General features: G+C 40.2%; 1 protein-coding gene and 1 long non-coding RNA gene across 7 annotated transcripts in view; one reads left to right on the top strand and one right to left on the bottom strand.

The window, feature by feature from the left end:
- The window catches only part of LOC138746140 (uncharacterized), a 48,198-nt gene extending 26,715 nt beyond the window's left edge, over positions 1 to 21,483 (bottom strand). Inside the window, exon 1 of the long non-coding RNA XR_011346721.1 lies at positions 21,396 to 21,483. This is a non-coding gene — a long non-coding RNA (uncharacterized lncRNA). The remainder of the gene's footprint in view (positions 1 to 21,395) is intronic.
- The window catches only part of slc6a15 (solute carrier family 6 member 15), a 43,004-nt gene continuing 37,496 nt past the window's right edge, over positions 19,572 to 25,079 (top strand). For 2 of the 6 annotated variants that reach the window (XM_069904039.1, XM_069904035.1), the window contains exon 1: positions 20,305 to 20,660. The gene's annotated coding sequence lies outside the window, so the exon portion shown is untranslated. Of the gene's footprint in view, positions 19,647 to 20,036; positions 20,243 to 20,302; positions 20,661 to 21,964; positions 22,123 to 25,079 lie in introns of those variants that run through there. The other 4 variants (XM_069904037.1, XM_069904038.1, XM_069904036.1 and 1 more) reach the window with 4 other exon arrangements.

Below are 25,079 nucleotides of genomic sequence, written 5' to 3'. Positions count from 1 at the left end.
AGTATTTAAGATAGATTTAAAATTAAAAATCTCAAAGCAAGAACAATCCAAAACCATCTTTCATTGTTCACAGTTACAAAAGATAAAATTGTGTATTTATATTTGTGAAAAAATTTTTTGTGGATGATTAGCAGGTGTTTTATAATTGCTAAATCGTAATATATTGGTCGGCAGACTTGAAGCTGGTAGGTGTTTCCTGACAGTAAGATCAGAGCTTTCTGGCAGCTGCTGTTTGAAAACAATAGCTTCCACAGTAAAAATTTTTCATTTCCTGACACTCCTTCTTTAACGAAAGGCATTAAAATATCTATTCAGTCCTCATTTGAGATGGTACCCAAATTTCAAATGGGAGAAACTAAACTACTATTTTTTTTTTCTTTCAATCTTCATGGGATCACTCAGGAAAAAAAAAGGAATAAATGGGCAAAGAAGCCCTGTGAACCATAATTCTGTCAACACAACTTCTCATTTTTATCTAATATGTTCAGCAATGACAATATGTTCTCTCTACTAGATTGTCTCAAAAAAATACATAAATGTGTATTTTGCTTTGACTTCCTCTCTAAGGGTGTTGAACAAAATCCCATCAGTGTTGATGGTCTCATGCGTCTGCTTATTGTAATTGATTGGGTTTTCACGATCTTCTGAAAATACAGTAACATATTTATGGGGAGTATATCCCATAAACATTATAAAGTCACTAATCACTTGGTCACAACTTCTTGCTGACTCTTTCAGGAAGAAGTTAGAGAAATTTGAAGTCCAATTTCACTTGATTCAAGGTTTTTTGTGTACATTGTACTGATTTATCTAACAATAAATTCCTCTCCCCCCTTACACATTCACACTCTCTCTTCTCCCATCTCTCCACCTCTTCCCTTCCTCTCTCTCCATTCCATTCCTCTCTCCCTCTCTTCTCTCTTTCCCACCCTCTTTGGAGACCTGAATGACACATCCACTCACTGAAACGTCTCTTCCCACATTTACAGAGTAATTTTGAGTTCTCTTTTAAACCAAAAATGTAATGATAAGAAGGCTGAGATGTTTCTATAAAGATGTACAGTAATGTCATTAAAATATCCCATCTTTGGGTAAAGAGAAATAGATCACGGACAAAGGCCATTCATCCCTCTGATTCATACTGTCTGGGTTGTTCATGATCAGTGTAAAATCGATTTAAAAAAACACAAATGCTGGAGAAACTCAGCAGGTCAAACAGTGCCTTTATGTAGCAAAGATGAAGATACATTACCAGCACCTCAAGTTCTTGCACCACATTGACCGCTGCTCACTCTGCTTGTATCTTCACCTTTGCTACATAAAGGCACTGTTTGACCTGCTGAGTTTCTCCAGCATTTGTGTGTTTTTTCACTTAACCACGGTGTCAACAGTAACTTGTGTTTTACCAGTGCAAAATCAGTGATCAGTATAAAAAGTATCCCTACCTGAATCGCACTTCATACTCTCCCCATATTCTCATCACCTCAGCCAGATTAACCGGCCAGTTTTCCTGCCAACCCACAGGTTTTTGGCGCATGACAGGAAAGCAGAGGAAACACAGCATGATCACTTAGAGAACATGCATACTCCACACCAACAGCACCCAAGATCAGGAATTAACCCAGGCCTCTGGCCCTGTAAGAGGCTGCATTTCACCCTCTGGATCCAGGTGCTGTTTTACTCTATCACAATGGTAAAAAGTATAAAAATGCCATGTGTCAACTCTACTGAAATTCTGAAAAGTGACCGGCTGGAGAGAGTTCATTGTGTTCACCCGACACCCCCTGATGCAGGATGACTCGTCACTTGCAATACATCCTCTAACCTTCAACTCTGCCAAATATCCAATCACTTGGGAGTTGGTTTTATGTGACCCAAGATCCAATTTTCATAATAACCAAGAACTTAACCAGATCCATCATTTTGACAGCTTGACAAGAAAAGTATGACAAGAAGACTCTGTACATTCTCCCCTTTCCTATGGGTTTCCTTTGGGTGCTGTGGTATCCTCCCACTCTTCAAAATGTACTGGGGGTTGTAGGTCAATTGGGTGCAATTGGGTGGCACGGGCTTGTGGGCTGAAAGGGCCTGTTACTGAGCTGTACGTCTAAATTAAACTTAAATGAAATTACTCAGACTTCTTTCATCCTGGTTCTCAAAAATAAATTATGAACTTGTCTAAACATGAGATTGTGATATCTGGACACAGTAAGTCAGCCTCAATATTTCATTATTACTCAATCTGCAGTCATTCATTCATTATTGTAATTGTTAGTAAAATTAATCTTATTTTATTAGGTATAATGCGAAATAAATTCAAAATGGTTTTTGAAAGCAACCCAGAAACAGGCATCACAATAATCAATTTACCAACAGATGTTTGGGTTTCTGATTAATTGTCAAAGAGAGGTCAGCTTCCTCAGTGCAGTTGGGGCCTTTTTTGTGTGGGCTATGAATGTTTCAGTTACTTTTTCCAGGCTTTAAAGATCCCAAAAGACAGGGCCCAAAATATTGAATAGGTGTTCTTCTGGGCACTCATCTTCCTGATCATGTTCTGATGTCTCAGTTTAACTGTGAGTATTGGAATGAGTTAACAAGTACAGCATAGATATAGGTCCTTTCCTCAACAGGCTTCTGTGCACCACCCAAGTTTGCTTCATCTAACCTTGGCGAGGTTCCTTTCTTCCTTATGTACCTATGACAGCAGATTGATCTTCACTGCAGACTGGGAATGTGACCATTGGAGTTAATCAAATAAGCTCAAATCAACAGCCCCTCTGACATTTGTTCTGATTGATCTCAGGCATTTTCCAATTTCAACTCCTGTGGATCTTTTGCATAATGAATAGTTATTGAATATCCCTAGTCACAGTATAAAATGTTGCTGTAATACTATACACTTTAGCTTTTGTTTTTTTATATATATATTAATGCAGCTGTAGCGTTGAGTGTTTCACATAGTTCTGACTAATATGATGGGAAGAGATGTTGCAGCTTTGAAACATGCATATAAACAAAAACATAGTTTTAGATTATTTAATTGCATATCAAGGTTTGCTTAACTTGTTTGAAAAAACAATTAAAAAAATGTTCCATGATGGCAGATTGTTATTGTTTCTGAGAAACTTCAAGTCATATCAGGCCTAAGCTGCACAAGCCAAGTATTTCTTTTTTCTTTCTTTTTCTTTGGCTTGGCTTCGCGGACGAAGATTTATGGAGGGGTAAATGTCCACGTCAGCTGCAGGCTCGTTTGTGGCTGACAAGTCCGATGTGGGACAGGCAGACACAGTTGCAGCGGTTGCAGGGGAAAATTGGTGGGTTGGGGTTGGGTGTTGCATTTTTCCTCCTTTGTCTTTTGTCAGTGAGGTGGGCTCTGCGGTCTTCTTCAAAGGAGGTTGCTGCCTGCCGAACTGTGAGGCGCCAAGATGCACGATTTGAGGCGATATCAGCCCACTGGCGGTGGTCAATGTGGCAGGCACCAAGAGATTTCTTTAGGCAGTCCTTGTACCTCTTCTTTGGTATCAAGGTAAGGACTTTTATATTAAGTGAGACTCCAGGAAAACCCAGTCAGCTGCAAGCAAATGTAAGGCTGCAGTGATTTGACAATGTTCGTTGCTAGGAAGCAATGTCTATTGGAAGAGACCAAACACCAGACAAACTCTGAAAGTTAAGAAAGACTTCTGTTTATGTTGTCCCCAACAAAAGGTGAAAGTCCATGCAGCATCTTCAACAGTCATCGTTGATAGAGTATTGAAAATACAACAGGCAATTTGCAAGAGTTCTCACAAACATCTGATTCTTCCCAACTCATTCTTAACATTGAATCTCTATCTGAAGGGAGAAAATAGATACCAAATTATGTGACCACCTTCTTCCATAGCTGTCTCAACTCAACTGCACACCCTTCTACCATGTTTCTGGTATATTTCTTTCCATTTTCCTAATCTCTCACATCCCTTCATTCTCCCCACCTGTCTTTGCAACACAAAACATGCTTACTTTTTTTTTCAATTTTCCATTTCCGATGAACATTCGTCCACTAAGGACTCTCCCCTCCCATAGAACCATAGAATATTACAACAAAGAAATAGGCCCTTTGGCCCTTCTAGTCTGTGCCAAACTATTATTCTGCCTTGTACCACTGACCTGCACCCAGTCCATAACCCTCCATAACACTCACTTGTCCAAATTCTTCTTAAATGTTAAAATTGAGCCCATATTCTCCACTTCAGCTGGCACCTCATTCTACACTCCCACCACTCTCTCTGTGAAGAAGTTTCCCCTAATGTTCCCTCTAAGCTTTTCTCCTTTCACACTGAACCCATGTCCTGTATTTGTTTCTCACCTACCCTAAGGGATTCCAGTTGTCTCTGGTTTGGTTAGCTTCCCATGGGTGCCCCTCACACTCACATTTATATTTCTGACCTCAAGATCAATTCCAACTGCTCCATGTAAATAAAGTTCACCTAAAATTGTGGGCATCATCTTCAAGTTGAAACCTGTTTGCTGAAAACACTGTTTTGGAAAAGTTGATACCAGCATGGATGTTGCATATAATCTTCCTCCCAAATTTTCTCATCAACATCCACTGTGTTTTAATTCCTTCTCCCTTAAAATCCACCTCAGCTCTGCAATACCATGTTCCCCATGATTCTTTCACTTAGTGCCCCAAATAAAGTTGTTTGCCAATCTTACATAGCTTTTACGTTAAATTTGTCTGCATCTGAAATAGAGAACTGCCCATTCAAAATAAAATCAGCTTAATAAATTGCAGCCAGAAATTTCAAGGGAATGCTGTGATGAGTTGGTTAACCATTTGGTGCAATAAAGCAAACCTTCGACAATCTCCACACAAAATGGGTAGTTAAAATTTAATCTCTTTCAATCTTGCCTCCAGAACCATCCATTTCAAATGAAACATTTCTGAGATGATGGGTCCCTCTACTCTGCACTACATCAATGCAACACCTTTGAGGTTACTGGTTTTCGATCAACCAGCCATGATTTTCTTGTTAACAATCAGTCATTGGATGAGCTCAACTGAAATTATTGGCATTGTACAAATAGAATTCATGTCAATAGAATCTTAGCTCTGTAGAACACTACAGCAGAGAAACAGGCCCTTTGGCCCTTCTAGTCTGTGCTTGACTATTTTTCTGTGGAACATAAAGTTTGCAGACACTGATTGTAGTAAAAACACAGAAATGCTGGAGGAACACAGTCGGTCTCACAGTGGCCATAGAAAGTTAAGATATATTTACTTTTTGCTTATAACTTGGGGAAGGGCTCAGCCCCAAAACGTCAGTAATATATGGACACTGCAAGACCAGCTGAGTTCCTCCAGCGATTATGTGTTTTTACAAACTATTTTTCCACCCAATCCCACTTATCTGCTCCTGGACCATATCCCTCCATTCCCCTCCCGTCCATGTACCTGTCCAAATTGTTCTTAATTGTCAAAATTGAAACTTAATTTACCAATTCAGCTGGCAGCTCAATCCACACTCCCTCCACTCTCTGTGAGAAGAACTTCCCCTTAATGTTCCCTTTAAACTTTTCCCCTTTCACCCTTAACCCATGTCCTCTAGTTTTTATCTCATCTCAGTCTGTTTTGAATTAATCTATCAATCCCTATCATAATTTTGTATACCTCGATCAAATCTCCCCTTATTCACTGCACTCCAGGGAATAAAGTCTTAAGATGTTTAACCTTTCCCTATAACTCAGTTCTTAAAGACTTGGCAACATTCTTGTAAATATTCTCTGCACTCTTTCAATCATAGTTATATCCTTCCTGTAGTTAGGTGACCAAGTGGTACATGCTAAGTGAATCTGGAAGGCTATCCATTTGTACATGTGCAAATACTGATAAAGGATTGACAACAAAAGATTCAATGTTTAGTAATATATGATCCAAGGTCACAGGAAAGTAACAGTTGCAAACTGCCTGTAACCCAGAAGTTTTGAAGGAGCATTGGACCTATGTATTGGCTGTTATTTTTCTATTCAGGATTAGTTTTCAGGAAGAATGATTCCTTTATTTCTTCATTTCAGTTTCATAATCAGGCACTACCTTGTGCATATGCAAGAATCATGTTAATATTTCACAGAAGGGATTTCAAACTAGTAATTGAGAACATAGAAGATGCCTCCTGGGCACTTTGTGGATTCAGAGCTTATCTACAAACTGACAAAAGTTACAAATGAGTTGTGATGTCTCTGGGATGATTTTGTTTTATGAATATAAACAGAAGAAAGTGGAAAAAGATTTGTAGTTTTAAAAGACAGAACAAAAAATGACTGTGAGAAAGCATATTTTTGAGGGCGGCATGGTTAGTGTAGCGGTTAGCACCACACTATCACAGGATTCAAATCCGGTGCTGTCTGTAAGTAATTTGTCCGTTCTCCGCATATCTGCATGGGCTTCCTCCGGTTGCTCCAGTTTCCACACATCGTTCAAAAACAAAGCAGGGTTAGTTGGTTAATTAGGGTATTGGGTGGCATGGGCTCATAGGCCAGAAGGGCCCATGCTGTATTTGCCAAAATTTAAATTTAAAACTCGCATGAGATTTGGATTTCTTGATGGATGAGCAGCTTTTGCATCAATACCAAGCCACATATAGGAGAAAGTTCAGTCCTTCATAATTAATGAGTTAGAATACAGGATGGAGATCAAGAACCTGGTTGGGTAGTGCCAGATTAATTAAAAAACTAGCTCTCAATGTCAGCAAGGCCAAGGACTAGGAAAGGGAGGCTGATAGATCACACAGCTGCCTTTATTGGCAGGGCACTGGTGGAGTTCCTGGGAATCCACATATCAGTTTTCCTGGAATGTCAAATAAACTGTGAAAAAGGCGCACTTCTACTTTCTGAGAAGATCTGAGGTCATAATACATCCTGCCAAACCTCTCCACGTGTACTGTGAAAAGTATATTGACTGGTTACATCACAATCTGCTTTGATAACTTGACCTCCTAGGAAGGCAGAAGGCTTTAACCAGCCAGTCGCTCAGGGGCACTGACCTCCCATCCAATGAAGACATTTATGTGAAGCACTATGTCAAAGCAGCCAACATCATAAGGAAATCATCACCCTGGTCACAACCTCTTCTCACAGTTAACCTTCAGACAGGAGGTGCGCAAGCCTGAAGACCAGCACCTCTAGGTTCAAGAACAGTTTTTATCCAACATCTATCAGGCTCTTAAACTTCCCCATATTACCCCACCCTGAACCATAAACTTGTCTTGGATCGTCAAAGGATCTGTTTACACAAGTGAAGCATCACTTTTTTCTTCTTGCACTTACTGCACCAACGAATGTTTATCCATCTATTCTTTTATGCGATTATCTCTTTTTTCTGGTACCATATAGTGGTTTGTAATCTGTACTATTGTGCCATTGGTGCATTCATGTATCTGTTTAGCTGCAGCAAGTAAGAATTTCAGTGCATCTGCACATTGTACTTATGTATAGGAGAATAAACTCTCTTTATTCACCTTGGCCAGTGGTTCTTAACACTTTTCTTCCAACTCACAAACTACCTTAAGTAGCATCACAAAATTAGGCATTTGGAAAAGTGCATCAGTACATCCTCACAGCTCATCAGTGACTGCCACTGGATCTGGGCAGTGTTCATAGATTGAAAACGAGTTTGGAGGCAGCTGTGATATCATAGCCATAATTGATCACCATTCACATATAGTCCCTTTGAAGATGACTGGTTTCTTTGGAACCAATTTGTAGCAAAAATCAATATCTGTAGGAGAACAGGAGAAAGGTCATCATATAAAGGACAAAATAAAAATAATATCACATTTCCAAGAAGATGTAAGGAGTCATACTCACAGGGTGACTGGAATTAGGGTCACATTTTGCAAATAATAGTCTTATTAAGTTCCTTTACCTACAATGGGTGGCTGTAAGCCCATTTGAGAAATATTTCTTGGTCACCATATGATGGCCTTGCTGATATTCTGAAATGAAGGTGATGATGGTGGTTTGCTTTGAAACAAAAAAGCGTGGGGTTAGAAATGTTCTTCCAAAGCAATTCTCTTTTTAGAAAGGGTCTGATGACCCCAAATTTGCCAGAGGATGAGTTGGGTGGAACTAAATTATCTTTGGCTGCATTTCTGGCATGAGCACATCTCCTGGCTGAGTTGGAACAATTTCTGCCTGTTATCCCATTTAAATGGAGCCCACCATGACCTGGGAGCACTATCTTGGAAAAGAAAATAGCAACGCAACAGTGGCAGCACAAAGATCCAATGAAAGTCTGAGCAAAATTGTTTCCCCTCATTTCTTTGGTCCCCATGCAACAAGTGAGTGGCAAATTTAAATTTCCAGCAAAACTGGAGGAGTTCTTTAAAGAACCCTAGCAACTTGCTGCAAGCTTGGACTCTGCTAAACCTCACACAGGTTATGGATGGCAGATTACCCAGTGAACATCTTTGAATGTGATCCTGATATATGAAGGTGAGCAGGAAAGGTAGAGGAGACCTGGCATCCATTTATGATACGCCTGTAAAATCATACAGGGTGGTGAAAGTCAAGTAGGATCCTAACATAACTAGGCTCAGCTCCAGATTATGATCACTGGACATTAAAGCTATATTCTCTTGTGAGAGCTGTCCTTGGTGGCTGCCATGTTGTATTTGGTTTTGGCCTCAATAAGTAGTGAGTGAAGGACTGACAGATCAGAGAAGAAGGAGATATGTATCCAATGCCACCACCCCCACCCCTATCAGTTGACGTCACCTGGCCCCCCCAATCCGACACCAACACCACCGTCCTTCCCCCCCAATTCGGCACCACCACCACCTACACTACCCCCCCCCCCCCCATCTGGCACTGTCACCCCACCCCATCCGTGGCCACTGCCGCCAACACCACCCTCTTCCCCCATCTAGTGCTACCATCAACCCAAGGATTCCATGCCTGGGGCCAATGAGGTATCAAGGATTCCATGAAGGGGTCAATGGTCTAAAATGTTTGGGGACTCCTGTCCTAAAGTAACTCTAAGTATTATAGGTGCGATATCTGTGAGCATTCATAGAGTCATGATCCTAGAGTTATGTGGCCTTTTGGCAACATTTCCATACCAGCCATGATGCTTACCCATACTAATCCTACTTCCCTGCATTAACCCCTTAGCTCAGTGCTCTTTTCCTAATCAAGTACCCATCTAAATGCCTTCCAAACGATAATTGCTGAGGTACCTTTTTTCAAAGAATGTGAAAAACTTGCCTCTTGGATCGTCTTAAAACATCTTCCCTCTCAACTTCATTCTTTTTCCTCTAGTTTTGGACTCCCCTACCTTGGAGAAAAAAATTGTGGCCATCCGCAATATCTCTGTCGCTCATGATTTTACAATCTCAGCAAGGTCACCTCACCCCCTTTCACTCCAGCAAAAGCAACCTATTCAGTCACTCCTCCTAACTACTGAAATTGTCCTGCTGCAGATTGAACATTTCAACTCATGCTCACAAAAATTCTGTTATCTGTTCTTCTATTTGATTGAGTTACTCCCTGAAGCATGGATGGAAGAGACCTTGCATCTATTCTCCTGCATAGCTAACCTTTGCCATATCACATGCATCCTTCATCCTCTGCTGTAATTTCCAATGACTCCAGGAACCATCCGTCCCCAGATTTTGTTCTTTTGAATCATGGATTCTTTCATGAGCATACACAACAGTATTAGTTTGCTTGATGAATGTTGATTGTGGTGTCAGTCATTGGAAGAGCTCACAGGGCTGCGAAATGAACACTCCTGCTAGTGAAGATTACATCTGATTCATTATCCATAGCTCCTTCTCCAGTTTTGCTGTTTTTTCATCTCTACTGAACCGAACAGATTATAGATATTTATCCATGAATCTGCCTTGATTTCTTGATAATTCATTTGAATTTTTCCTCATTTCAGCACATTTGGTGTTGGCTTTAAACTATTTACAGTGCCTTGTCACTTCATTACTTCCGATAAGAGACAGTGGAGGAACGCCAGATGATTTAGTCTGTGTGAGGTTGAACACAGGAGTCAAAATATAAACAGAAACATGCTAACCCTATTCAAGGACAAATTGCATTACGTTCAAAGGGATCTGTGATGGAAGCAATCCACATTGTTTTATCTACCCTGAAGTTCACTTCCATCATTACGCTAACACTCAAATTTGAACCATGATACTGGTCATCATTTTTTTTTTCAAAACTTTTGCTTGCTGATTAAAAATAATGGGTATTATGGTAAGATGATTTCAGATTTGTTGTATCACGTAGGAAGTTGGATAAACGTTAAAACAACTTAGTGAATTTAACATGCTTAATTGCAAAAAGTACCTCTGAGCCAAGCTCTCAAATTGACGGCACATGTTGCACAACAAATCTGAGGTCCCCAGGGTTTGTCTTGATCACCAATTTCACAACCAAAGTAGAACTTATGGGCTTTCTTAATAAGTGCAGTCATGCTTTGCCTTTGAGCCTGAAGTGTAAACTCTCCACAAATATAACAGAATGTATTGCAGTTGTTGCAACATTGATGAGACATTTCTGCTGTACTGAATCTTCCTGAAGGCAAGTAATGCTCCAAAGAACACTCACTATACCTTTGCTTGAAAAGAGTGCACATTAATGTGCTTTCAATCTGTATTAAAGTAATGCAGAGGAACTGTATATGAGAGCTGCTTCTATAGCCTGTCTGCATCTATCCTGACTAAGTATGCCAAGGCCTAAGACAATATTTGCATAGCACCTGCACTGGGTGCAGGCCCAGGCCTGCTTGGATTGACCAAAACTGCTTGCTTTGTGGGCAATGTACTAGTCAACTTAAAATATGACAGGAAATCACAAAAATACATGATATCTAAAGAATGGTAGGCATCTTTTAAGGTGATTTTCATGATCAGAAGCCCAAAATCCATAAAATACACTCAAAGGTGTTCAGTAAGCAAACTTTTTGTTGTCCAGTATAACCTAGCAGGGGGTATCACAGTGAACTGTTTACAGATGCCCATGAGTAATAGGTGGATACCAGAGATCAGATATCTGACTCGATATCTTGTAAACCCACAGTTTGCACAATAGATTTCATTGAATGCGTCTTGGTACGTTCCTCAAACCTTTGAGATTGTATTTTGCAACAATAATTTCTTTCACCACAATGTGCTATTATACTTTCCTGTTGAAGTCGTGTTAAATGCAATGTATTTTACATATGCTAATCTATGAGAGAAATTTTATTCAATCATTCTATTTAGAGGAGCAGTTCTTTCAATTACTGGTAGATTCTGCTAAAACTAAAATTGAATTCTAATCAATCGTTAGACAACATTATCACTTAGATAAAAACATTGCCAAATAATCATGTAAAATAATGTACAAGGAAGACCATTTGATTAGAATAGAGTGGTGCTACTTCCCTTCATAATGTATTAGGATTAATCATAAGAAAGAATGAATTAGGGACTTGATTTCAACTTGTATTCATACTGAGTACATATTATTTGTTTCAATATTAAATGACTCTTGGGTGCACATTTTACTAGATGTAATGACATTTAGAATGTGGTAAACATCTCATAATATGCCAGGAAAGGTATTAAGAAACATTAGCATTCATTGAGTCAGAGCATAACATTGTAATTGGCTTTCCAGTGAGAGAATGTGCTGTGCTTAAAAATAAACAGCTGTCATCAAAGTTAATACTTGCAAGAGTGAAAGTATTTTTCATCAACTGCAGGATGAGGTGTTCGTTCAGTCATGGCCTTTGCTCCTGACCTCTCGTGACTTAAGTACCTTGAATTAGGGGAGATTACCTCGTTAATGCAGTTGTGTGGATATTATGTTTACTAACTTCAGCCATATTCTCTTTATTTATAGGTCTGTGCTCAGTAGCCAATTTTATCTCAGTTTCATTGTTCCAGAGGAATGAGAAAATATTACATTTCACTTCTGGAGTATTGCGTGCAGTTCTGGTCACCACGCTGTCAGAAAAACATGATTGCACTAGAGAGAGTGCAGAGAAGATTTAACAGGATGTTGCCTGGATTGGAGCATTTCATGATGAGAAAAGATCAGATGTTTTCCCAGAGTGGAAGAGGCTGAGGAATTTGATGGATGTATATAATATTTTTAGGCACTTAAATAAGGTAGCTAGTAAGAATCTTTTTTTTTTATGGTGGGGCTGATTAAGACAAGAGATAAAGTGTATGAAATGTAAGAGATTCAGGGAGGACCAGGTGGGAAATTATTACACAAAGGATTGTTCGAACCTGGAAACATGAGGAAGTAATGGAAGCAGGTACTCTCACAGGGTTAAAATATGAAATTCTGTAGACCCTGTGGTTGAAGTAAAAACACAAATCTGGAGAAACTCAGCAGGTCAAACAGTGTCCTTTATATAGCAAAGGTAAAAATACATAACTGAAGTTTCAGGTTTGAGCCCTTCATCAAGGTATGGAAAAATGTCGAAAGGCGTCTGAACAAAAGAGTAGGGGGAGGGGTGGTCACAAAGGCAGGAGTTGATGGGTGGAGAAGGGAGGGAGGGGACAGTAGTAATCAAGCGGAGGAGGGATGGCTAGAGGAAGGAAGGGAGGAGAACTAGAAATGAGAAAGGAAGAGGAAAGCAGGTTAGCAGAAACCTGAGAAGTCAAAGTTAATGCCATCTGGCTGGAGAGTGCCCAGTGGGAAAATCAGGTGCAGGTGGTCTTTGTGGAATGGAACACAAGGCCATGGACTGACATTGAGTGTGGGAGTGTGATACAGAACTGAAATGGTTAACTACTGGTGGGGGGGGGGGGGGTCCTCTGTCACTGGTGCAGATAGAGCGAAGGTGTTCAGCAAAGCGATCTCCCAATCAGCACCCAGTCTCTCTGATATAGAGAAGGCCACATCTGAGACTTACACTGGGCCTGTTTATGGCCCTGGAGGAGGTGTGTGGAAATGTGACACCTCCTGCGGCCACAGGGGATGCTGGGGGGGGGGGGGGGGGTGATGCAATTGGTGGGGAGTGATGAATGCAAGAGAGAGTCATAGAGGGAGCTGTCCTTACAGAAGGCAGTGAGGGAAGAAAGGGGAAGATGTGTCTGGTAGTGGGATCCTGTTGTAAGTGCTGGAAATTGCAGAGGATAATATATTGGATGTGGAAGCTGGTGGGGTGGTAGGTGAGGATAAGGGGGATTCTATATTTGTTGCATCTGGGGGTAGAGGGGGCCAGGGCAGATGAGTGGGAAATGGAAGATATGCGGATGGGGGCTGAGTTGATGGTGGTGGAGTGGAAGCCATGTTTGTGGAAGAAGGCAGACAGTCCAGATCTTTTGAAATGTCGGCCATCAGATTCCTAAACCACAGACACTTCCTTTTTATTTGCATTATTTGACATCATGTTTTGCGGAAACTGCCAAAATGTTTGGCCTGGAAGTCAGCCTGAAGAAAACTGAGGTCCTCCATCAGCCAGCTCCCCACCATGACTATCAGCCCCCCCACATCTCCATCGGGCACATAAAACTCAAAACGGTCAACCAGTTTACCTATCTCGGCTGCACCATTTCATCGGATGCAAGGATCGACAATGAAATAGACAACAGACTCGCCAAGGCAAATAGCGCCTTTGGAAGACTACACAAAAGAGTCTGGAAAAACAACCAACTGAAAAACCTCACAAAGATTAGCGTATACAGAGCCGTTGTCATACCCACACTCCTGTTCGGCTCCGAATCATGGGTCCTCTACCGGCATCACCTACGGCTCCTAGAACGCTTCCACCAGCGTTGTCTCCGCTCCATCCTCAACATTCATTGGAGTGACTTCATCACCAATATCGAAGTACTCAAGATGGCAGAGGCCGACCGCATCGAATCCACGCTGCTGAAGATCAAACTGCGCTAGGTAGGTCACGTCTCCAGAATGGAGGACCATCGCCTTCCCAAGATCGTGTTATATGGCGAGCTCTCCACTGGAACCAAGACAGAGGTGCACCAAAGAAAAGGTACAAGGACTGCCTAAAGAAATCTCTTGGTGCCTGCCACATTGACCACCGCCAGTGGACTGATATCGCCTCAAACCGTGCATCTTGGTGCCTCACAGTTCGGCGGGCAGCAACCTCCTTTGAAGAAGACCGCAGAGCCCATCTCACTGACAAAAGACAAAGGAGGAAAAACCCAACACCTAACCCCATCCAACCAACTTTCCCTTGCAACCGCTGCAACCGTGTCTGCCTGTCCCGCATCGGAACGAGCCTGCAGCTGACGTGGACATTACCCCTCCATAAATCTTCATCCGCGAAGCCAAGCCAAAGAAGATTTGTTTAGGTGCTTTATACCAGTGCTTGCACGGCAAAACAACAAATTTTGTAACATGTTCATGACAATAAATTCTGATCCTGATTTTGAATATTTAATGTGCATTTATATAAGCACTCAAATAAACGAAGAAGATTACAATCCAAATGTAGATAAATGGGACCAGATAGATGAGTACAATGGCCATCGTGGTCATGGTGCACTGGAAGTCCTGCTTCTGTGTTCTATGAATCTGTGACTATTCTTGCGACTACATATCGAACAGTTCTTGGGTGAATGAAGGTTCTCCTTCTATAACCAGTCAAATTTTAACCCGCACTCATTTTCAATTTTGCTAATTGCAATTTCAAGATTCAGCTATATATTTTCACATTAATGAGGCCATGGTCAATTATTTCATTAATGAGACTACTGACCTGTGCCAGTATTTTTGTTTTAATTTATACATACAGCACGATATTAGGCCCTTCAGGCCCCCAAATGCATCAATTAACCCACAATCCCCAAACACTTTTGAAGGGTGGGCGGAAACCTGAGAACCTGGATGAAGCCCATGCAGACGCAGGGATAACGCAGAAACTCTTTACAGACAGCAGTTGATTTGAACCTGGTTCAGTAGCCCTAACTGCTAGGCTATCTGTGCCGCCCAATCTTATAAAAATCTCCCTCTTGGCCATCGATTTAATTCCAATGATTCCACGTTTCTGTGTTTTTACAGTTAATTGTCAATTAACTTTCAGTTAAATTGTTATTTTCTTAATCCGTGCTTCAAGCCTTAGGTATTCAAAGCATATATGACATTGTGCACATAAACCATAATTATCCCATTGGTAATGATGTTAGAAGCATTCTTTTCCCTCAAGTCCTTGTGGACACAGGAGGTAATAGGTAAATTGAGTAAAGTGGCCTGGTTAAAAAAAAGTATGCATGAAATTCAGTCTGAAACTGTGACAAATGGCTGCTCTTATTTTCCAATGCACAAATCTGTATTTCGATGAAAGTGAAATGATTTTTATATCCCATTTTTAACTCAAATTATTGATCAGTTCCTCAGTTATAAATAGCATGTTGAAGCTGGAATTTTTCTTTTATTTTCTTCTTTGAATTATTTTTAGGGTAAGGGTAATGTGCCAAAACATCCACTGCAGCGCACTAACATGATGTCTTTCCCTCCTCACCAATAGAAACAACAATGGCACCGAAATGAGTTATTATTTAGTGAAAACTGGTGATTAGTCCAGACTCAAAAACCAAGATCACGCTTCCATTTTTAAAAGTAATATAACATTAAAAAATATGGTAACTGTACTTCATACGTTTTCAAATTAAGTTCAGATTATTTTAGATGAAAGAACATAAAATATAAAAATGAATACCTCACAGAAGGATATTTGTCAGATATATTGCAATATAAAGTCAAATGTATTCTGTTATCCATTTGTTTTCTGATTTTTGTTTGGTGAGCAAATGCCCAGTTCAAAACTTGTGTTAATCTACACAGACTTTAACACATTTTTGGATAAAATATAATTCATTGTTTTATTAGGGAAGCAAGTGAGCTACAGCAATATAATAGCCGGGGGGCTATCCAGCTTGATAAAGAGAAACAGTTGCATTGTCTCGAAGCCTAACTTTTGTTTGCAGACAATTTTTATTGCATTGTACTAATAGTAATCACAACCTCAGTACATTTGACAAGCTCCTTTATTTTATTGATTCTACTCATGTCAAGCAAGTATTAACAGTTCAGTGCAATTTCCTGAGTTCACTATGCTTCTCAACATCTGCCTACAGCCTCCCAAAATTTCTCATTATTGCTATAAATCTATTTCACTCATCCGTGTTCGTTTTGAGCCAAAGGATGAATGGCCTGTGTTAAAAGGAACTTTGGGGTTGAAATTGATTAGTAAATCATTGCTGGTAAGAAGATGAAGATTAGGTTCATGGCATCTATGATAAACTGGAATAAACAAAGACTGGAAAAATAAACTGTATATTGAGAGTATGATCGTAAACAAAAAAATAAACCATTGAATCACTTTTAATGATAAGATAGCTAATGTTACACAGTATATTTAAAAAAAAATGAAGCATAATCCCACCAGAATATGATGAAAAGTGACAAGATATGAAGGAGAAGCCTGACATTCCCCTCAAGAAGCAGGCAGCTGGGCAAACAACAAGATGAGTGTGAATTGAGTGGGAACAATGAAAACCAGAATGGACAAACAAAACCTCAGCAACTTTGAAATAATTTTCAAACAAAATGGAAATAAATTTAGATTAAGGAAATATTAGTAAAATATTATTCATATCTGGGTGATAAAAAGAAACAATATTTTCAACAAATTTTAAAGCATTTGAAGTGCAGTCACATTTGTAATGAACAGAATGGGTACAGCCTACAAGTTCAGCTATATGTATACTGGACTTGCAAATCAAAGGTTAATGATGATTAAATCATAGTTTTATGAAAATATTGCTGATGTTTAGATGCATGTTGGCAATTCCAAAAGATTAAAAATACTAGAGGAGCACAAAAACAGGAGATGCTGGAATCTTGAGTAAACAATGAGCTTCTGGGGCAACTCAATGTGTTAGGCAGTGTCCGTGGGTAGAAATGGTCAGTCAATGTTTTGAGTCAGGAGCCGTTATCAAGACTCTAACATTTTACTGCTGAAATTTCTCCAGCAGGTCATTATTTACTTAGGATTATAAATATTAGCCTGCGAAGATGGGAAACTCAATGGCATTCCTTAGCCATAATATTTATGGATTACCCTGACTGTTATGAGTATGGATGAATGTATCACATGACATCATGTTCCATTTCACACCCTTCTACTTCAATGGAGTCAGTTTTCAGAAGTGGAGTTCAATGCACTTATATTCTTCATTATGTATCCAGTGGACAGATCTCAACTCCGTATTTCATCTGTTACCCAGGCAAGTTCCAAAACATGTTTTTTTTTTCCCTCATGATATCCACCAGTATTGCCTGTGATTGCCTGTGCTTTTGGGATCTAGTGATTGAAACAGCCAAATTTGATGCTAGATGAAGGACAAGCAAATTGCATTGACTCTCAACAACCATTTTGGGATAATAGATCTGACAGTCTCTTGTCTTCAAGAGGTTTCTTGTAAAGAAATTAATAACATATGGAAATTAAAGAATAGGTAAAAATATTTCAACGATAGATTTACTCAGAAACCTCTTATAAGGACACTTCAATAAATAGTTGGACAGATGTATGGATAAGAAAGGTTCATGGGACTAGCCCAGAATGTCAACTTCGACTTGGCCAAACAATGGGTCCTATCCTGTAAGACTATGATTATAAAATTCATATAGTAGCTGACATAATTGAAAAATTTCAAACACAATCAAACTAATGGACCAAATTCTCCCTTCAGAAGTTGTAAAAGACATGATAACTGAAGAACAGCAATTTGCTGTCAGTTCCAAAACTGGTATCACTGGCAACCATGCTTTTCACTCTTTGCTTTGAACATCTCCAAGACATCAACCGAAGTATAGATAATGTACTTATGGAATAGAGATGGTAAAGTCGGCTAATGACATAATTAAACAGCAGCAGGAGTACACATCATCAGTGTCTGTAGGATTAAACGATGATGACCTCAGTGTTTTTACTGGAAAGGGAATGATGTTAAAAAAATCAGAAATATGTTTTTAATGATCTTTCCCAAGATTGCATTTAATTGGGATAAGAGCAGAATCCCATCCAATACTATCTGAGAGAAGTTCAACTCTTTGCTTCGAAACAGAGAAAGTGTGATATTTGTGGACATATGCAAAGTTCAGCGGAAAGTAAAGAGAGCAAACTTAACACAGCAAAATATCCCAAGGCACCTCTCAAGGATGTATCAAATGAAATTTTGCACCAAGCCATATGAGGAGATATTAGTGAATATTCTGACCTCCTTATATGTGTGCAGTTTGCATGCTCTCTCTCTCTGTGACTACATGGTTGTCTTCTAACTGCTCTGGTTTCCTCCCTCATTCCAAAGATTGATCGGTTAAATAGTCAAGGTAATTTTCCCCTAGTGTCAGAATCTGGAGGGAGTTGAATGAAATAGAACCATAGAAAGCTACAGCACAGAAAACAGGCCATTTACCCCCCCCCCCACTAGTCCCACTGACCTGCTCCCATTCCATAACTCTTAGTCCCCTCCCATATATGTGTCTATCCAATTTATTCTTAAAACTAAAGATTGAGCCCACATTCACCACATTCAATGGCAACTCATTCCACACTTCCCACCACTTCTTCCTAATGTTCCCCCTTGCATTAAATACCACTTCTAAAAATTGACTCCATTGAAGTAGGAGTGTGTGCAGTAGAACATGATGTTATGTGATGTATTCATCCACACTCATAGCAGTAAGGGTAATCCATAAATATTGTGGCTATAGATTACCATTGAGTTGCCTACTTTGCAGGCAAGTATTTATAATCCAAAGTAAATAACCTTTCCCCTTTCATCTTAAAACTATGACCTCTCGTATTTATCTCTTCCAATCTAAGTTGGAAAAGCCTACATGCATCCACTCTGTCTATATCTTTTATAATCTTGTAAACCTCTATCAAATTTTGTTTCATTCTTCTTTGCTTCAGGGAATAAAGTCCTATCCTGTTAATTTTTTCCCTGTATCTCAACTCCTGAAGACCTGGCAACATCCTACTAAATCTTCTCTGAATGTGGGACTATATAATTAAATCAGTGAAAGATTAGTATGAATGGGTATTGAATGATTGGCATGGATTTGTTGACCAAAAGGGTATCCATGTGGTATGATTCTATGATCACCAAAACTTAATTGAAAGAAGTAAGCTTTAATAACCAAAAAGAATGAATGAGCATGAAGTGAACAGTTTATATAGGGAATTTATGGATGGACCCCATGAATAATTGCTTGGCTTAAGAAAAGACATCAAATGTTTTTGTCATTGAGACTTTGGGTGCTGGAGAAGAGAAAGTGCACTGGCAACGGTAAAGAAATTATGCATCCATCCGCACATATGACTATTTTTTTAAAATAAAGAAAAAAAATATAAAAATTACATGATAATGGTGAAAATCAGACCTGCCTATGGAAAATAAGGTTGGCAGTGGTGGCCAATCTCTTGCGAGAGCTGCCCTTGGTGAGAACCATGTGGTTTTTGACAAACTATTAAAGGGATATAGGGTAATTCTGATATACGCCCATTCCGAGATATGACTGATTGGCCAGAATGGATTACGGATATATGTCAGGAAGTATTTGTATTTGGAGCAGAGGTATATTGAAGATTGAGTTGTAGGGTTGAAATGCTGATGGAGGAGGTAAGGTCATGAAGGGATTTGAATTTTTTAAAAAATGAAGTAATGATGTTTAGTAACTGCTAAACAAACTTTTCTGATGTTGGAAAATGTAAATAAGAACAGAAAATACTGCAAATAATAATATATCTTTATAAATGGTCTATGTATATTTTAGGGTTTGCTTTATGAACCTCTGCAAACAATATCTCACAACCCTGTGGAGTTTGGTAATGCTGACAAACATGGTGACCTTTTCCGTTTTCTTTTGGAAATCAGGACAGCTCAATGTGTTGGGGGGGGGGGGGGGTGGAAAGAGAGAGTGTGAGTATTGGCTTATCAGAGAATGTTTCAAGTTGACTGACCTTGTGAAAATCTCCTGGGACATTAAACTTTACAGTAATGGAGACTTCGCTGCCATAGTGAAATCTGTGATGCGATGGACTTATATTGCAGTTACAAACTATCTTTATCGTTGTAGGGCACTGATATGAACAGAAAGTGCTGCTGGGGCGGTTGACGGAAAGTGCAGCTCTAACCTGTAAATCCTGCCGGATGGGCTGTCTTGGACGGATTTAAACTGACAACTGACAACTCCCTAATTTCTAAATCATCTTTCGGTATGAGACCAGTTTAAAAATTGCCAATAGTAAATAGATGTTTTGGGGGGAGTGTGGGATAACAGCTAAAGCTGATATTCTATTCAAAGTTGGAAGTTGCTACTATCCAGTCTCCTAACAGGACAGTGCAATCTAGGGATGGGAGGAATTGCAGAAGCAACTGTGAAAGCTGTTTGAAAGAATTGCGGGAGGAGAGGGCTCGGTCATTTTCAAGGCATTCCCCTTTAAGTGAACGAATGGCTAGTGTTGATGGCTGTCGTCACTCTGGAGGGTTGGAGTTCAGTGAAGGTGTGGTCCTCTCTCCGAGAAACACTCGAGCCTCTCATCAGGTGAAAGCTGCTTCTTCCGTTCCTGAGCTCCGTCACCCAGAAACGTCCTTCATTCCTATTTGAGTAATATTTTTTCTTTCCAAGAGAAGGTAATGAGCAGATTTGCATTGTTGTAAAAATATTCTTTGGCAAAATTCGTGTTGTGGTTTGTACAGTGAATCAATAAGTGGGTTACATTCCAATTTCGTGAGGGCTGAGTCCATTCATTTGCCTGGATGTGCGCATTTGAGAAGGACCGTGGGGAGACTGTTCGGCTGTCAGTGCGCGGAAGCGCCCGCTCGCATGAAGCCAACGTACTGCAGTATTTCGAGCTCTTGGGGGGGGGGGGGGGGGAAGGTGGAGAGGACGTTTGGTGAACCCCGGCGGGTGAAATCTTGATTGGATTGGTTTTTTTTTTGGTTAATGCAGTAGTTCGCAAAACTGTGTCCTTTGGGTGTTGCATGCACTTTTCTGGTGGGGCTCCTGCCTGCGAAACCCCGTCTCCTCAACTGCATGGGCACTCAGGACGTCCCCACCCCTTCGGATGCGCGCACCTAAATTGCTACACAGATGAGACTATCCGACTCATTCATCCTCGCAGATGTAGAATAGAAACGTACAGTATAATAGCGCTGCGACGTATGCACGCCCCCTCTAACCCTTCTCCAGTAACACACCACGAGCAAAATGGATACACAAAGGCACAAGGATACATACACCGGCAGTAGGCACGAGGATGTATGGAGGCATTTTATTTGGCCATCGCGTGATCTCGTTCTGAAGTGGATTGGCTCTGCGCAGGGTGTATTCACCTAATTACCACCCAAGGTGACTCCGGTGCCTACCTGCCTGCGATCAGCACAAACCACAACTGCCCGCTTCCCTCTGGCTGCCCCGATGCTTGTCCCAGGTGGCTGCTGTTCACACTCTCTGCGGGAGACCATCCCATCTGGCTTCAAGCACCCCCCCCCCCCCCTCCCTCCATCACTGCAAGGCGCGTCGCCACCTCCGATTATCCGACTGGCGGGCCCCAATCAACCGGATTTCGGAGTGTCTGCTCAGGGGATCGCGTGCGCGGAGACTGGGCTCGGGACTCCGTGTCATCCCCTCCCAATTCTATTGCGGCACTTTCAGTGTGGATTCTCCGGAGCAGCCTGATGCCGGCGGACCCTTTCCGCGCACTGCGGTAACGGGCTGTGCGTTTCCACGCAGGACCGCGCCGGCCGAGCGGCTGCTTTGTTGGTGCGTTGAGACGCTCTGGAATTGCAGCCAATGCAAAATAAAAACGTTGCAAGGGGGAGGGGGGGCAAAGTGGAGGGTTCACGTCCTTGCCATTATGGACATTGATTTTTGGCTGAGGATGCAAAATGTGATTTTCTTCCCCCCCCCCCCCCCCCCTCTCTCTGTTTTCAAGTCGCAACCCGCTATTTAAATGAGACTTTTGCAAAGTTCGGCTCAGTTCTTAAAATGCCAGTCCGGTCCTGGTGATTCAGCAAATTCCAGACGGGAGAGGGTGAACCCCGATTTATCCATCCTTCCGAGTGCATGGAGATGAAAGCATCTGTTTCATTGGTAAAGCAAACAATTGGTAACCATATGACAGATCGAAATGACCAGGTTGTCTTAAAAAAAACTATTGGAATATTGCTGCTTAGTAGAATTCCTGCTTGAGGAACAGTACTGCAGAAATAAGGTCAGTTTCCTAGAGCTACTAAGCCCAGGAGGTCAGTCAGGTAACTGTCTCACCCTTTGAAGGAGGCAGCTACCTAGTCCAATTCTCTTTTTGCTTCTCCATCGTCCAATATTTTCTCTGTTTTAAATGTACAATTGACTACGGCATTTGCTCTCCTCTCCAGCCCATGCTGGATCATAACTAATTTATTTTTTTGCATGTAAAGTTCTCACAAATTCCTGCTCAAATTTTTTTTTGAATATTTAATTTTTGATTTTCAGACTCTCGCACAAATTGAAACCAGCAATACAATCTCTCTCAACAAAAGTATATGACATTCAGGGTCTGTTTTTTACCTTGCCCCCCCCATACCCAAATACCAACAGAAAAAGATTATACGAATTAAAGAAACACAACAAAAAATTATCAGTAAGATCATGGATCCTTAAAGGAACTTAAAAAAAAACCCCTAAATAAAAAAGATAAGGAACAAAATACAAGAGCACGTCATCTGCGCCACAACCCACTTTATTGATCTCAGTCATTTCACTACTGGCACGGATTATTACCCTTTTATTCAGAAGGAGTGTCTGCGTATCAATGTGTTGCCGATAGGGTTGCCACACTTTAACAAATGTGTCATATTTCCTCCTTAAACTGTAAGTGATTTCTCCAGAGGAGTGCAACTCTGCATTTCCATATTCCATCATGTAATATTTAATTGGGAGTCAGGCTTCCACATGACTGCTATACATTTCTTGGCTACCATCACAAACTGAATTTGGTACTTGGACATTTTAAAATATGGGTCCATAATATTTCCCAGAAAGGGCAATTGCTCAATTTCTTTTTCATTTCTCTTAAATCTGTGTCCCTTGACTACCAACCCTCCTGTCAACAGAAACAATTTCCATTCTTATCAAAAGCATTATTCCAAGCATGTTTGTGAACCTTCATCTAACCTTTTCTGTTTATTTCTCTGTGGAGACATCTCTTCTACCATTGTGGAAGATTTATGCTGAGGTCTAATCAATGCTTTATGTTGGTTTATCATAACCACTACTTTTGTCAGTCCATAACTCGAGCTATAAAGCTAAATTTACCGATATTTTCCATTGCAATCTAATCTCCATCCCCAAGCAATTCTGTACCTGAACCACATTTATAAGAGTACCATTTGGAAATTCGTCAATTGGCGCAAATTTTATGGATTTGCAAAGGTCATCAGAGTTTTTGTTCCATGAAAAACTCTCCCCTATTGGTGGACCTAGTCTACTTCTATTGACTTGACTGAATGTTATAAGATCATGTCTAACCAGTTAGAATCGTGAATGAGAATATTATAGTAAGAATAAAAGTTTTATGCACTGAAATATTTCAACTTCTGCTTATTAGGTATACCCTGCTTTACGAAAATCGAGAATTCCTATGGAAACTTTCGTAAGCCAAAATGGCATAAAACAAAAAAAAATTACCATTAATTTCTATAGGAAATTTTTTTGAGCATTCCTAGACCCAAAAAATAACCCACCAAATCATACTTAAAAAGTACACGAAGTCTAAACTAACACTAACATATAATAAATGCAGGAATTAAATAATAAATACATAGCCTATAAAAAGTAGAAATAATGTATGTACAGTGTAGTTTCACTTACCAGAATCGGGAAGTCAGCGAGTTTTGACAGCCCGCCGGCGCCCCTCTGACCGTCCTGCCGGCCATATGCTTACAACCCTGATGGCCATGCACTGACAGCCCCACTGGCCACCCTGTGACCGCCCCACTGGTTGCCATGTGACCACCCCACCGGCTGCCCTGTGACAACTCCACTGACCGCTTTTCCGAAAAAGCAAAAATTCTTTCATAAAACCAAATATAAGTTTCTTCGTAAAAGCACATTTGTGTAAGGTAAGTATTCTTAAAGCGGGGCATACCTGTACTTGGAATTGAGTTCAGATTGACTGCAGAGATATCATTACTTGAGATCATATTTTATTTCTTAATTTATTTTCAGGTGGAACTAACATTAGATATTCAACATTAAGCATGCTGAGACAAATGTGATTCAACATCTGCTGATGTTTTTTTCAGTGTAACTTATTTTAATTCTCTTACCATGAGTAAAATTTAAAAAAAAAGAAAAATTAGCCTAGATTGTGTTTCTAATTCTGTAAGTCATGTTCTGATATCCTGCTGCATGAATAAAAATCTTCTAACATTTGGTAACAAAACACTTCCCATTCACCACAAAGGGGGTTTGTCCATTATCCTGATCAAAATTTCCATTTAGTATGAACCTCCATCAGATCATCCCTTCACCATATACTATAAGTTCATTCTCACCCTGTGAGCAAGAAATTTCCCTTTTGTTGATGGCACTAAATACATACTATTAATATGCATTTCCCTACGTTCAGCCACAGAGGCTTCAGTGAATCGAAACGTGGAGATGGGAGTACAACCAACAGCCAGTAATCTCTCATCGGTTGAGAACTAGTGACAGAAAAATGCTTAAATGTTTTGAACCTGAAGGTGCAGAGAGTGCTAATCTTCATGCAAACGCATGACTAACTTGTTTGTTTGTGCGTTTGAATTGGATTGATGGCATTGCATCATTAAAATACGTATCATTGATTTCAGATTTATTGTCAGAGCACACCCTTGGCATTAGGTACAAGATTCTGTTATCTGCAGGCAAGGCAGAATTGCCACTTTCTGGTAGTGCAAAAACAAACTACTCAATGTAGACAAATAAAGAAATGTAAACCAATGTAAGTACCGAAAGCAAAATCAATATCGTGCAAAAGTAAGAGTCCTTAAATAGGTTTCTGATTGAGTTTGTTGTTGAGTCTGATG

Source organism: Narcine bancroftii, chromosome 11, assembly GCF_036971445.1.
Source record: "Narcine bancroftii isolate sNarBan1 chromosome 11, sNarBan1.hap1, whole genome shotgun sequence".
In the NCBI taxonomy this organism is placed as follows: Eukaryota; Metazoa; Chordata; class Chondrichthyes; order Torpediniformes; family Narcinidae; genus Narcine; species Narcine bancroftii.
This window is presented reverse-complemented; position numbering and strand designations above follow the sequence as displayed.